The sequence below is a fragment of the Neltuma alba genome, unplaced genomic scaffold (assembly GCF_004799145.2).
Source record: "Neltuma alba isolate B1F8T4 unplaced genomic scaffold, ASM479914v2 tig00003392_pilon, whole genome shotgun sequence".
Lineage (NCBI taxonomy): Eukaryota > Viridiplantae > Streptophyta > Magnoliopsida > Fabales > Fabaceae > Neltuma > Neltuma alba.
This window is the reverse complement of record NW_021633263.1, coordinates 469,914-481,026: the sequence shown is the minus strand read 5'-3', so window position 1 is coordinate 481,026 and position 11,113 is coordinate 469,914.

The window sequence follows — 11,113 nt, the reverse complement described above, 5'->3', positions numbered from 1 at the left end:
TTAAACCCATATGGATAAAATTGAAAAGATTTGTTTGAAGGCGTGTTGGCTAAACCTGTCAATATGGGTTGGTACGTTGGCCTACTAACAATTATTTACTTTTTTAAAAAAAAAATTCTACTCTTTAATTATTTTTTCATTATACAATATCCCAAGAAAATAATGAGATTTTTATTTTTTTTAAATATTTGATTGAAATCATCAAATAAATTATAGGGGTTTTTTAAATTTTTTTAGATAGAATATAATATATAATCATATAATTACAATAATTTAAAAATGTATTCAAAAAATAAATGCCAGTTAACTCACAGGCTGGCAAGCTAACCCATGTCAGGTTGCGCCTAGCAATGCGGGTTAAAAAGACTCATTTATTGATGGATTGGCTTTTAGCCAACTTTAACATATCATTTTTTGCAAGTTAGACTCACGGATTGAACCCATATTATTTAGTTTTACTTTTCCACTTCAATGGGGTTGTTAAAATTCATGGCACTTTGTGTGATTTTGCATTTCTGAAGTTATTTTTGATATAATTTTCTCAATATAATAGTATAATTACATTATAATATACTAATATAGTTAGTTATTATATTTCGTTACACAATTAATATGATATTTAATTCTTTGTATATTACTATTAGGCCAAAGATTTTGAATTTTCTTTAAATACAATGTCTGCTCCATTTTTAGTAAACACACATATATGTATATATATATAACATGGAGAGTTAGAGGCTAGATGCCATAACTCTCTCTAATGAGTTATTTTTGGGGTGAGGGCCGACGGCGGACCAGACCCCTTTTACATGCCGTGTCTGGTCTATTTTTGACCAGACCTTTAACAAAAAAAATCTCATCTTTAATATAAAATTCAAAATTCAGTTCACTTATTTAAAAAGGAAAATGACACATAAAGAAGCCTGAAAATATGAAATGCCAAAATAGGAAGCTTAGCAAATGTATTGACAAATAGGGAAGTGTTGCCAGATTATGGATTATGCAAATGTTGAGCAATTACCAAAAAGCCCTTCATGACCCAAATAGGGAAAATGACCGGTGGAGCTGTGAAAGTTGTGGTTGGGAGCTGGAGGAAAAAGTTTGGAGGGACCATGAACGTGGGAGCATGAACATGTGAAGCAAGTGCTGAACGAAGTAAGCAAGTGGGTTAGTATTCAATGACTATATTGTTCTTCTCTCTCTTTTCTCCATCTCCTTTATGCGCTGGTTGATGTTCCTCTTCCCGTTGGACGGTAATGTCGTCAATGTGGGGCTGGTTTTGAGGTAGAGAGGGTGGCGAAGCAGGGAGATGGTGTGGGTATATAGAAACTGTGGGGAAGGACGGTGATCAGAGGGTGAATACATGGGGAAGCAAAAACAATGAGGGAGAGGGGTTGATGGCGTCACAAATGGGTCAAAGTGATTAGTGTTAGATAAAGGCACAATGTTGAATGGGGATTCGAATAATAGAGTGGATTGATTCTGAGAAAATGAAGCATTAGTGTGGACAGGAAAGAAATGAGTGTTTTATTGCAAATTATAAGCATGAATGTGTCAAACCCTAATCTGGTCATGTAAGTTGATGATGATGGTATTAAGTCATATAATCATTCAACTTCTGTTATTAGTGCAGGTAATAAAGGAAAATGAATTTTAAAGCTAGGTCATCTTGTGAGAAGGAGCTGTTCTGTTATTTTCATGTGGGAGGAAAATTTGTGACAAATGGTGAAGGTGAAGTGAGATATAATGGAGGTAGCATGAGGTTAAGAAGCATTAAGGATGGGCTGACACTTGAAGAATTGAGGCTAATGATATGTGAGTGGATTAGTGGTGATGGAAGAAATTATGACATTAAGTACACAATGGCCTTTGATGAAAAGACATTGATTGACCTTCATAACAATGCTGAAATGTATAACTTTTTTCAATATAATGGGAACAACGATCATGTGTATGTGGTCGAAAAAGGGTAGGGAGATCCCCAACCAAGGGACAACACAGAAATGTAAGTGGAAGTTTGTCCTAACTATTTGTTGTCATTTATGAATTTCATCTTGTCATTTGTGTTAATGAGTCTTGTCATTGTGAATGCAGAATAGAGAGATTCATGGCCATGTCATAGCAAACGGAACTAGATGTGTCTCCCATTAGTTTGTGTTATGATTATGGCTGGTTTAGTGAAGAAAATGCTGGTGAATGTGACAATAATTGAGAAAGTGGGCCCCCTAACGTGGATATATCCATCAGAGTTGAAGATATGGATGGTAGTGAAATGGTTCCTGTGAAATGGAGGGGACTTTTTATAGGGGTGGGTCAATGTTTTCCTAGTACAGATGTATTTCGGGTGTCTGTATACAAGTTTGCACTTGCACACAAGTTTGTGCCCAAGTATGTGAGGAATAGTGAGGAATTCATGTCGATAAGATGTAAAGTTGAGGGTTGTCCATGGAAGCTATGTGCAAATCATGTGAGAAAGAGTTATGATGTGCTACGAGTGACGATATTTATAAATTGGCATGTTCATTCTGCCCAAGACAGCTTGGAAGTGATGCATAGTGGAAGAGCTAGTTTGAACTCATCAATAATAATTGATGAGATGGGGGATCATACAGACAAGCGCACTTCTGAGATAAGGAAGAAGTTGAACAAGAGTATGGGATTGATCTAACATATAAATAGGCTTATAGAGCAAAAGAAAAGTCATTGAAAGACATATATGGTAGGCCTAAACAATCATACATGCTCATACCATGGGTATGTGAAAGGCTAAAGGAAACAGATGAAAAACTGTGGCTAAATGGACTGCTATTGGAAACTGGTTTGAGCATGTTTTCATAGCCTGCAGATCATGCATTGAGAGTTTCTTGGGTGGCGCGAGGCATATTCTATATGTTGATGGAACTCATTTAAGCAGACCATACAAGGGGACAATATTGTCAGCATGCAGATAACGAGTTGCTGCTGTTTGCAATTGCAATTGTCAAGGGAGAAACCCTAGATGACTGGACGTGGCTTTTCTATATGATAAAAAAAATTCTGGGTTTTGTGGAAGTAATGATTGTATCAGATTGACATAATGCTATTATCGAAGGAGTGGTATCAATCTTTGGGAGTCAAAGGCATGTTTTTTGTTATAGACACATCAAGGAGAATTTTAGCTTAAAAGTTATGAAAATGAATAAGGGGCAAACAAGGACAAATGGTAGATCAAAAGAGGATACACTACATTTACTGGATAAAATTGCATGTGCAAGGACGGATGAGAAATTTGAGACAGCAATGGATGACATGAGAGTATTTTCTCCAAGGCTATTTGATTGGCTTATTAGTCATGGGGATGTAGATATGTGGGCTAAAAGCAAGTTTCCATATAAAAGATGGGACAATATTACAAGTAATATAGCAGAATCATTCAATGCATGGATGGTCAGTGAGAGAAAGCATACTGTACCCTAATTGATCCAGGAGCACCAAGAGAAAGTTGCAAGCAGGCTGCATGCCTCCTATGTGGCTATGACCAAATAGAAGAATTGTGTTGGTCCAAATATAGACAGTAAGGTGATAGATATGGTGGTTGGGTTTGAGCATATGTATATTGAAAATTATGGTGGGGGAAAAGTGAAGGTGACAACATCACATGGAGACCATCGGGTTGATCTTGGACTACCCAATACAGTTGCAGATCTTGGCAAATGACGGGGATCCTTTGTTGCCACGCTTGTGCTACCATCAAGGTTGTGCACAGCAATGTTTATGATTATATTGATAATTGCTATAAAAATTCATCATAAGAAAAGATTTATGCTCGTAGTATGATTCCTATGGTGACAACAGATATGCCTCACCCAAATGATTATTATAGGATAGGAAATGTTAGTGAGCAAATTTTCTTGCTACCTCCTATTACATCTCGACCACCGGGAAGGCCAAAAGTAAATAGGAATGAATCACAGTTCTAGAACAAATAGATATACCTATGTGAAAGATGCCACCAACTTGGACACACAAGGAGGAATTGCAGAAATCCTAACCCATCATGAAGTTTCGAGTATAATGGGGATGGGTCATTTTTTACTGTACATAGTTGTATGCTCCACCCTTGTCAACTTTTTTGGGACTGGGATTGTAGTTAGGAGCTAGGTGGAGACATTTTTTTTTTAAGGAAGGTGATAGAAATGTCAGTGACAAGAGAGTATTAAGTGTGGCCAGTATCTTAATGTGCACTTGTCATTGAATATATGAAAAGAAGTTACTGTTATGGAGATGTTATCTTTTGTTAATGGCAAATTAGTTGTTGTTATTTTTAAATTTGTTCTGGTCATTGGCAGTGATGTAATCAGCATAAGCTGACAATTTATGTTAAACTGATTTTATATATGAATATCAGGTTATGCTTATCATTATCGTTGTTATATTCGAATCACCTGTTGTCATTTTCTGTTGGATACCAACAGGACATATTCAAGTAAAATTGAGTAACTTGAACAAGAAATGGAAACCAATAGCACATATCCAATAGGGCTATTGCATCATCTATTTTCTTATGGTTAAACTCAGATTCATTAATGTCACTGGGGAATAAATTGGCATCATGCATCTTAACATTCATAAATTTATGGATACCAATCTCTATCAAGTATAAGAATATGTTCATTTTTGGTCAGCCTACAATGTACATTACATATAGCAACCTAACAGAGGACAAGTGAATTATGAGTCTAACATCGAGACACCTAGGACAGACACCTTTTCTTGGACTTTCTACTCTTGGTTGGTTGTGGTAGTACACCCCACAATTCCTCCTGTGGACACAACAATATCAACATAGTTAGTTAACACCTCTGACATTTTCATTTACCACACAGAATTTGAATTTGATAAGACTGACAGGTTATTCTGCTAGGGAACTTCTACAAATATCATTGGAGACATTGGCTTTTTTCCAACCAGTCTTGGCTTGACCAAGTCCAATATAATATTAAACCTCTTCCTCTGCAAAAAGATTCAGATATGGTTCACCATGTTTCAGGACCAACATAGAAAGTTGAATGATTTTACAAGTTCAAAAACTAGGGTAAACACAATGAGTTTTTTCTTACACATTCATCCACAACCATTTCCACTGGGTCTTTGATGACAACCTTCTTCTTCTTCTTTTTGTCCTTAGTTCTCAAATGGTAACTCATAGAGTCTAATATGTGGAAATCTAATGTGCTAAGCTGAATGGCAACGCAAAACCAATGTTGGCCAACAAGAGTAGGACCAATTATGAAATCACATTCAGCTAAGTTATAGCCAACAAACTCAGGAAAAAAGAGCTTCTTATATTTTTAGGCTTTCCAGGTTGGGTCATGTCCCATTATGTTCTGCATGACATGAAATTGTTAATCTATTAACCGAGAACAGGTCATTTCCAATTCCATTGCTGTCATTGGTATTTGCATTCCGAATTATGCAACCTCACCATGAAATCCACATCGAAGATGTGCCTCTTCCCTTGCCCCAACTCTGCCATCATGTCTTCTATCACTGTCTTGCACACCAAATTAACCACCTACAAAGTACAAGTAAAAACATCATTCTGACACAATAATCTCACCAAACATTATCAAACATAAGCATGGGTGCAAAGACAGAGCATTTTAAAACACCCTATTATTTACTCTATTCACTCCACCTAGGAAAAACATCTGTTGTCGGTCTATATCTTCATCAAATATTTTGATGACAGTCCTGCAAACATTGTCAGATATCAGTGACAAAAAGTATAATGTTGGGGGGACATCATCACTTGTTATCCCCATATAGTTTATTGTCATTTTCAATTCGATTGCTGTCATTGTTAGTACACACTGTGTATTTAAAATCAAAGGCTAACAAGTGATGTACTTACATCTTCCCCTCTTCCTCTTCCTTGGGTCTACAAGATATTAAAGTGAAAAAAAGCATCCATTTCCTCCTTTGGCTTCTTCGTCCTCGGAGCTGCCTTGAACTCCATCTACAGAGATTTAATTGTGAAACTCTTTGCCCTTGTTGACCTCTTCAACTTAGTAGATTTTTCAGGTCCTGCTTCCTCCCCACTGTCACTGCTCTCCCATTCACAATCCAACAGCAAAGGAACATTGGTAGGGTTTGCAGTCTTTGTATGTGTGTCTTCTTCACCCTCATCATCTAAATCCTCAACCTCCTTATCATCATCTTTCACCTCTTCAACCACATAATCATGATTGACTTCCATGTCATCATGGTCATCTTCCTCCTCATCAACCACATGACCTCCTTCCTTATCATCATGGTCATCTTCCTCCTCATCCTCATTGTCATCATCATCACCTCCATGACTATCACAGTCACCCTCATCTTCCACCTCCTCAACCATGTAATCGTGACCTCCTTCCTTATCATGAAGGTCATGTTCTTCTTCATCCTCATCCTTCTCATCATCTCCTTTGCTGGTTTAATCCTCATCAAGTTTCTCATCTCTGCTTCCCACTACAACCTCTCTTGCAATCTCCTCCACCACTCGTTTACCGTCTTCAACTTCTTCAGCAACGTTACCACCTGCATCACCAGCTATTTGACCCCTTTCTTTAGCAGTAGCCTTCTCATTCTCCATCCCCTTCACTTTGGCATTCAATCCAATCTGCACTTTCACTAGCTCATCATCAAGAGCCTTCATCAATGTCCTCTGGCTTTCTTCAAGCTTCTTAATGAAATGAGCCCTCAACTCCTTCAATGCCTGCATACACAGTAAATAAAGATATCAAACAAATTGATCACTGTTATCCAATGCCAGTATCTCACTGGTTATTTGCAAATAAAGTCTTGTCATCTTAAGTGTCAACCTTGCTAATAGACTTACTTAAGCTCAGGTGAGGTAAATTTTCTAAATTCCCACATACCGGATCTAAAGACTGCAGAATTCAATTGTCCTTATCTCCTGCTGAGTAAACCTCACTGCCACTGCTTCCATCCAATATTCCCATGCTGCTACCTCTCTCTTTCTCCACCCTCTCCTTTATCTTCTCCTTGGTCCAATATTCAATGGGGCTTGTTGAACCCCGGTCAACAGACAATCCCAAGAGGAAATGATGCAAAACCAAATAAATATAGGTTACACTTCTGCAATGACAACATAAAACAAAATTATAGTGTCTGGTAAAAGTATTGACTTACCAGCAGCAAATAAAGACACCCCCCAACATCGCAGGTTCCTTTCTTCTTCTTCTTCTTTGTCATCTTCACAAAGTCTCTTATTTCCTTCCACAGGTTCTTGATTATGTATGTTGACTAATCATATTTTCTAAACCCATCCATCGTGTGACGCATCACTTTTAACAAACTTAAATGTACATTTGTGCTTGATCTAGGACATAAAAAAACTCCAACTGTATAAAGCATAAATAGGAACTCAAAATTGTCATTTTCTGTCCCAGATAATATCCTCTTCAGTTTCTGGGTAAATGAAACCTTCCAATATGTGTCCTTTAACCTCTTATATGTTGGGTCATCCTTATCAACATTAGATTTCACTTCCTCCCCACTGTCAGGTACACCTAGAGACTCATGAGCATCTTTTGCTTCAATTACATCCCATTGCCCCCTAATGGTAAAAAAATGCATTGATGGGTCATAGCATCTCAACAATGACACAAGTAGATCACATGAAAGTTGCTTCACATTCACATTAAGTAAGTTCCCAAATCCCATCCTCTCAACTTTCCGCCTTAACCGCCCTGTTCTTCTTCACATACTCAGCCAATAATTTAAATCCGGGTAATGAGCACCAGATGTACAAGAGAACATCATACTTCTTCTTCTTACCTTTCTCTGGCTTCATTTTGTTTGCCCTTTCATTATACCTATCTTTCTCTTCCTGACTTAGTGCCTTCCATGCCTTCCCCACTTCAATTTTTTCTTCTCTTGCATTTTTACACTTCTCCCCTCGTTTTGCCATATACTCCCTTCTGAACAACACAAGCCCACTGTGTACTCCTTTGCTTGTGAACCCTTCCTCTTCTTCCAACACCATCTCGTATAATTCTGCAAAGTCATCAATGTACGATCATTAAGTCATAATTGTTATATATATATATATACTAAATATCTAGTTCTTTCCAGGTATGTTATGGTCATTTCCAGTTCCTTCATTGTCACTTACAATATGACCATTATATACTGACAGCAAGGATGCTACTATGAATATGGTCGTTTCTAATTAATTCATTATCATTACCAATATAGCCATTACAGACTGACAGTAAGGTCATTACTATAAATATGGTCATTTCCAATTAATTCATTGTCATTACCAATATGGCCATTACAGTTTGACAGTAAGGTCATTACTATGAATATGGTCATTTCGAGTTCCTTTATCGTCATTTACCAATATGTTATTGTCACTTCCAGTTTGTTCATACCAGTCAATCAGACAGTAATGTCATTACTAAGAATATGGTCATTTCAAGTTCCTTCATAGTCATTTACCAGTATGTTATCGTCATTTCCACTTCGTTTATATAATCTTTCCAGTCAATCAGACGGTAAGGTCATTACTATGAATATGGCCATTTCAAGTTCCTTCATAATCATTTACCAGTATATTATTGTCATTTTCAGTTTATTCATATAATCTTTCCAGTCGATTAGACAATTTTCCTACTGATTTGAAAACCCATTTTTCCCTGTATCATAGTTCTCACCTTCGTTATAAAAAACAAATAGCATACCATAGAGACTCAGCATAAACCCTTAATCACCATTCTTGTCATTCACAAACTTCATCGCATCATATCTAAATATTGTCTAATCATTGCTTCCCCTACTGACCCAAAAACTTTAACCACAGCACGAAACTTAAATGTCTAGACTTACCTCAGTGAAATGCCGTTGATGCTTGTTAACTGCAATGGTGAATCACCAAGCGCCAACCTTCGTCCTTCCATGCAATTAGACAAACACGATCACGTTCACCCTTCAAACAGCACACCCTTCCACTTCAAACTCCTTTGCTCTCTTATGCACACACTATTTTGGGTTCATCAACTATCCAACTTGCCGGTGCTTTTAGGGCAGCAACATGGATGGTGGAAGTGAGAAACCAGGAAGCACGAGTGGCAGTTCATGCCTCTCTCTCTCTCTGCTTTCAAACTCTAACTGACAAAAGGGCTTTTTGGTAATTACTCAACATTTGCATAATTCCAAATCAGGCACCACTTCCCTATTTGTCAATACATTTGCTAAGCTTCCTATTTTAGCATTTCACATTTTCAGGCTTCTTTATGTGTCATTTTTCCTATTTAAAAAGATTTTAAAAATTATTCAATTAATTTAAAATATTTATATTTATTTTTTTTCAAACTAATTTGTCATACTTATAAATTGATATATAATCTAATAACCAATAAGTCATTGGTTGAGATGATAAGCACTCCCACCCTCATAAAGAATAGAATATATGTTTGAATTCTGAGAAGTGCAATTGTTCTTGGGAGGACTTTAATCTTTACACTCCCTGTCTGATAGAGATTAGTCTCAAGTTCGAAATGATTTGAGGATACTTTAAATCATATGATATATATAAATATTTTAGAGAGATTATGTAATATGTGTTGTTTTATACAACATTTAACATACATTACAATTAAGTACTCTTCTGATACTAAATATAAGACCCATTTCGTAGTGTAAAATTACACTACGAAATGAGTCTTATATTTAGGACCGGAGGAGTAATTCGTAACTTAATTCCCCCAAATTAATTACTTGAGTCATATATTAAGATCCGCTGGTAATAGTTAAAGATTCATGGTTATTGGTATTGTAAGAACCAAAGGCCATAAGTCTCTCCGCCCACTATACGTGGCTCCTAAGCTCATTTCATTTTTTTAGCAACATTGTGCAAAATGTTGTCAGGACTGCAAGCTGAATCATATATCAATATGAATTGGTGTTATCTAGTGATACTCTCATGTCCCTTATTTTATTGAAATCATTGACTAGTATTTACTATTGTTTTTTAGGACTGCAAGCTGTAATAAGATGACACTTAAATTTTAGTTGGTCTTTAAAGTGTTGAACGTCTTTTAGAAATATAGGTGAAAATTTATGTTTTATCTATTTTAAATGTTGCTAGACTAGTGTTTGTGTTAGTATGTTATAATGTGTTTTTTGTTTTTAAAATTTTGGGCCCTCATTTTGATCTTGACTCGGGATTAGTTGATGGTTTTATACGTATATATTCCTTAGTTAAATTAATATTAAAAAAAACCAAATAAATAAAAAAATTATAACGAGGTCCCATATATAATTATTAAAAAATTCTAATATTTTTTAATAATTATGTTTTTTATTTAATATATTATTATAATTCTCCCCAAATACAATAAATTCATTTCCCTCGCTTCACCCCTCCCGCGCTCGCTTGCTCTTCCCTCACTCTGCCCTGCCCTAACCGTTCTTTACTCTGTTTCACTTCACCCTCACACTGCCCTTCCTCGTTCTTGATCAGACGTCGTGGGTCTATCGTGTCGTCACTGTGAGGTTCTGGCGTCTCATTCGTTCAGTCTCGAGGCTGTGCCGCCGTTGTTCTCGCTATTCTCCCAACTTCCGACGCTGGTTTTGTGAGTTGTGCATTTGGTTCCTTTCATTGAATGTGATTTATTTGTTTTGGCCTGCCTGATTCCTTATTCTTCTCTGGCTAGCATGAATCCTCGTTTGTGGCTGATTTCTTGTTCTTGTCTGATTTTCAGTACAATTGACCAAAAATGACTAGGCTTGATTCGATTAATTGTGGAGAGAGCTGGTTGCTTTCTGGAAATCCCGTACGAAATAGAAGGCGATCTATATGCACACATACATATATATGTATATATATTCTCTTTTGCTGTCATGGTTCTGAAAAGACTCGAGGAGACTTTATCATTGAAGATATACGTACACACGCATATATATATATATATATACACATGTATATGTATGTATGATTTTGGAGACTAGACTAGTTATTTAAGAATGTATGTAGTTATATTTATGCGAGTTTTATATGATATTTGACGAACTAATTGTAATGCATGTTGAGATCCGCAGAATGCACGAGTTAGGCCTTGTA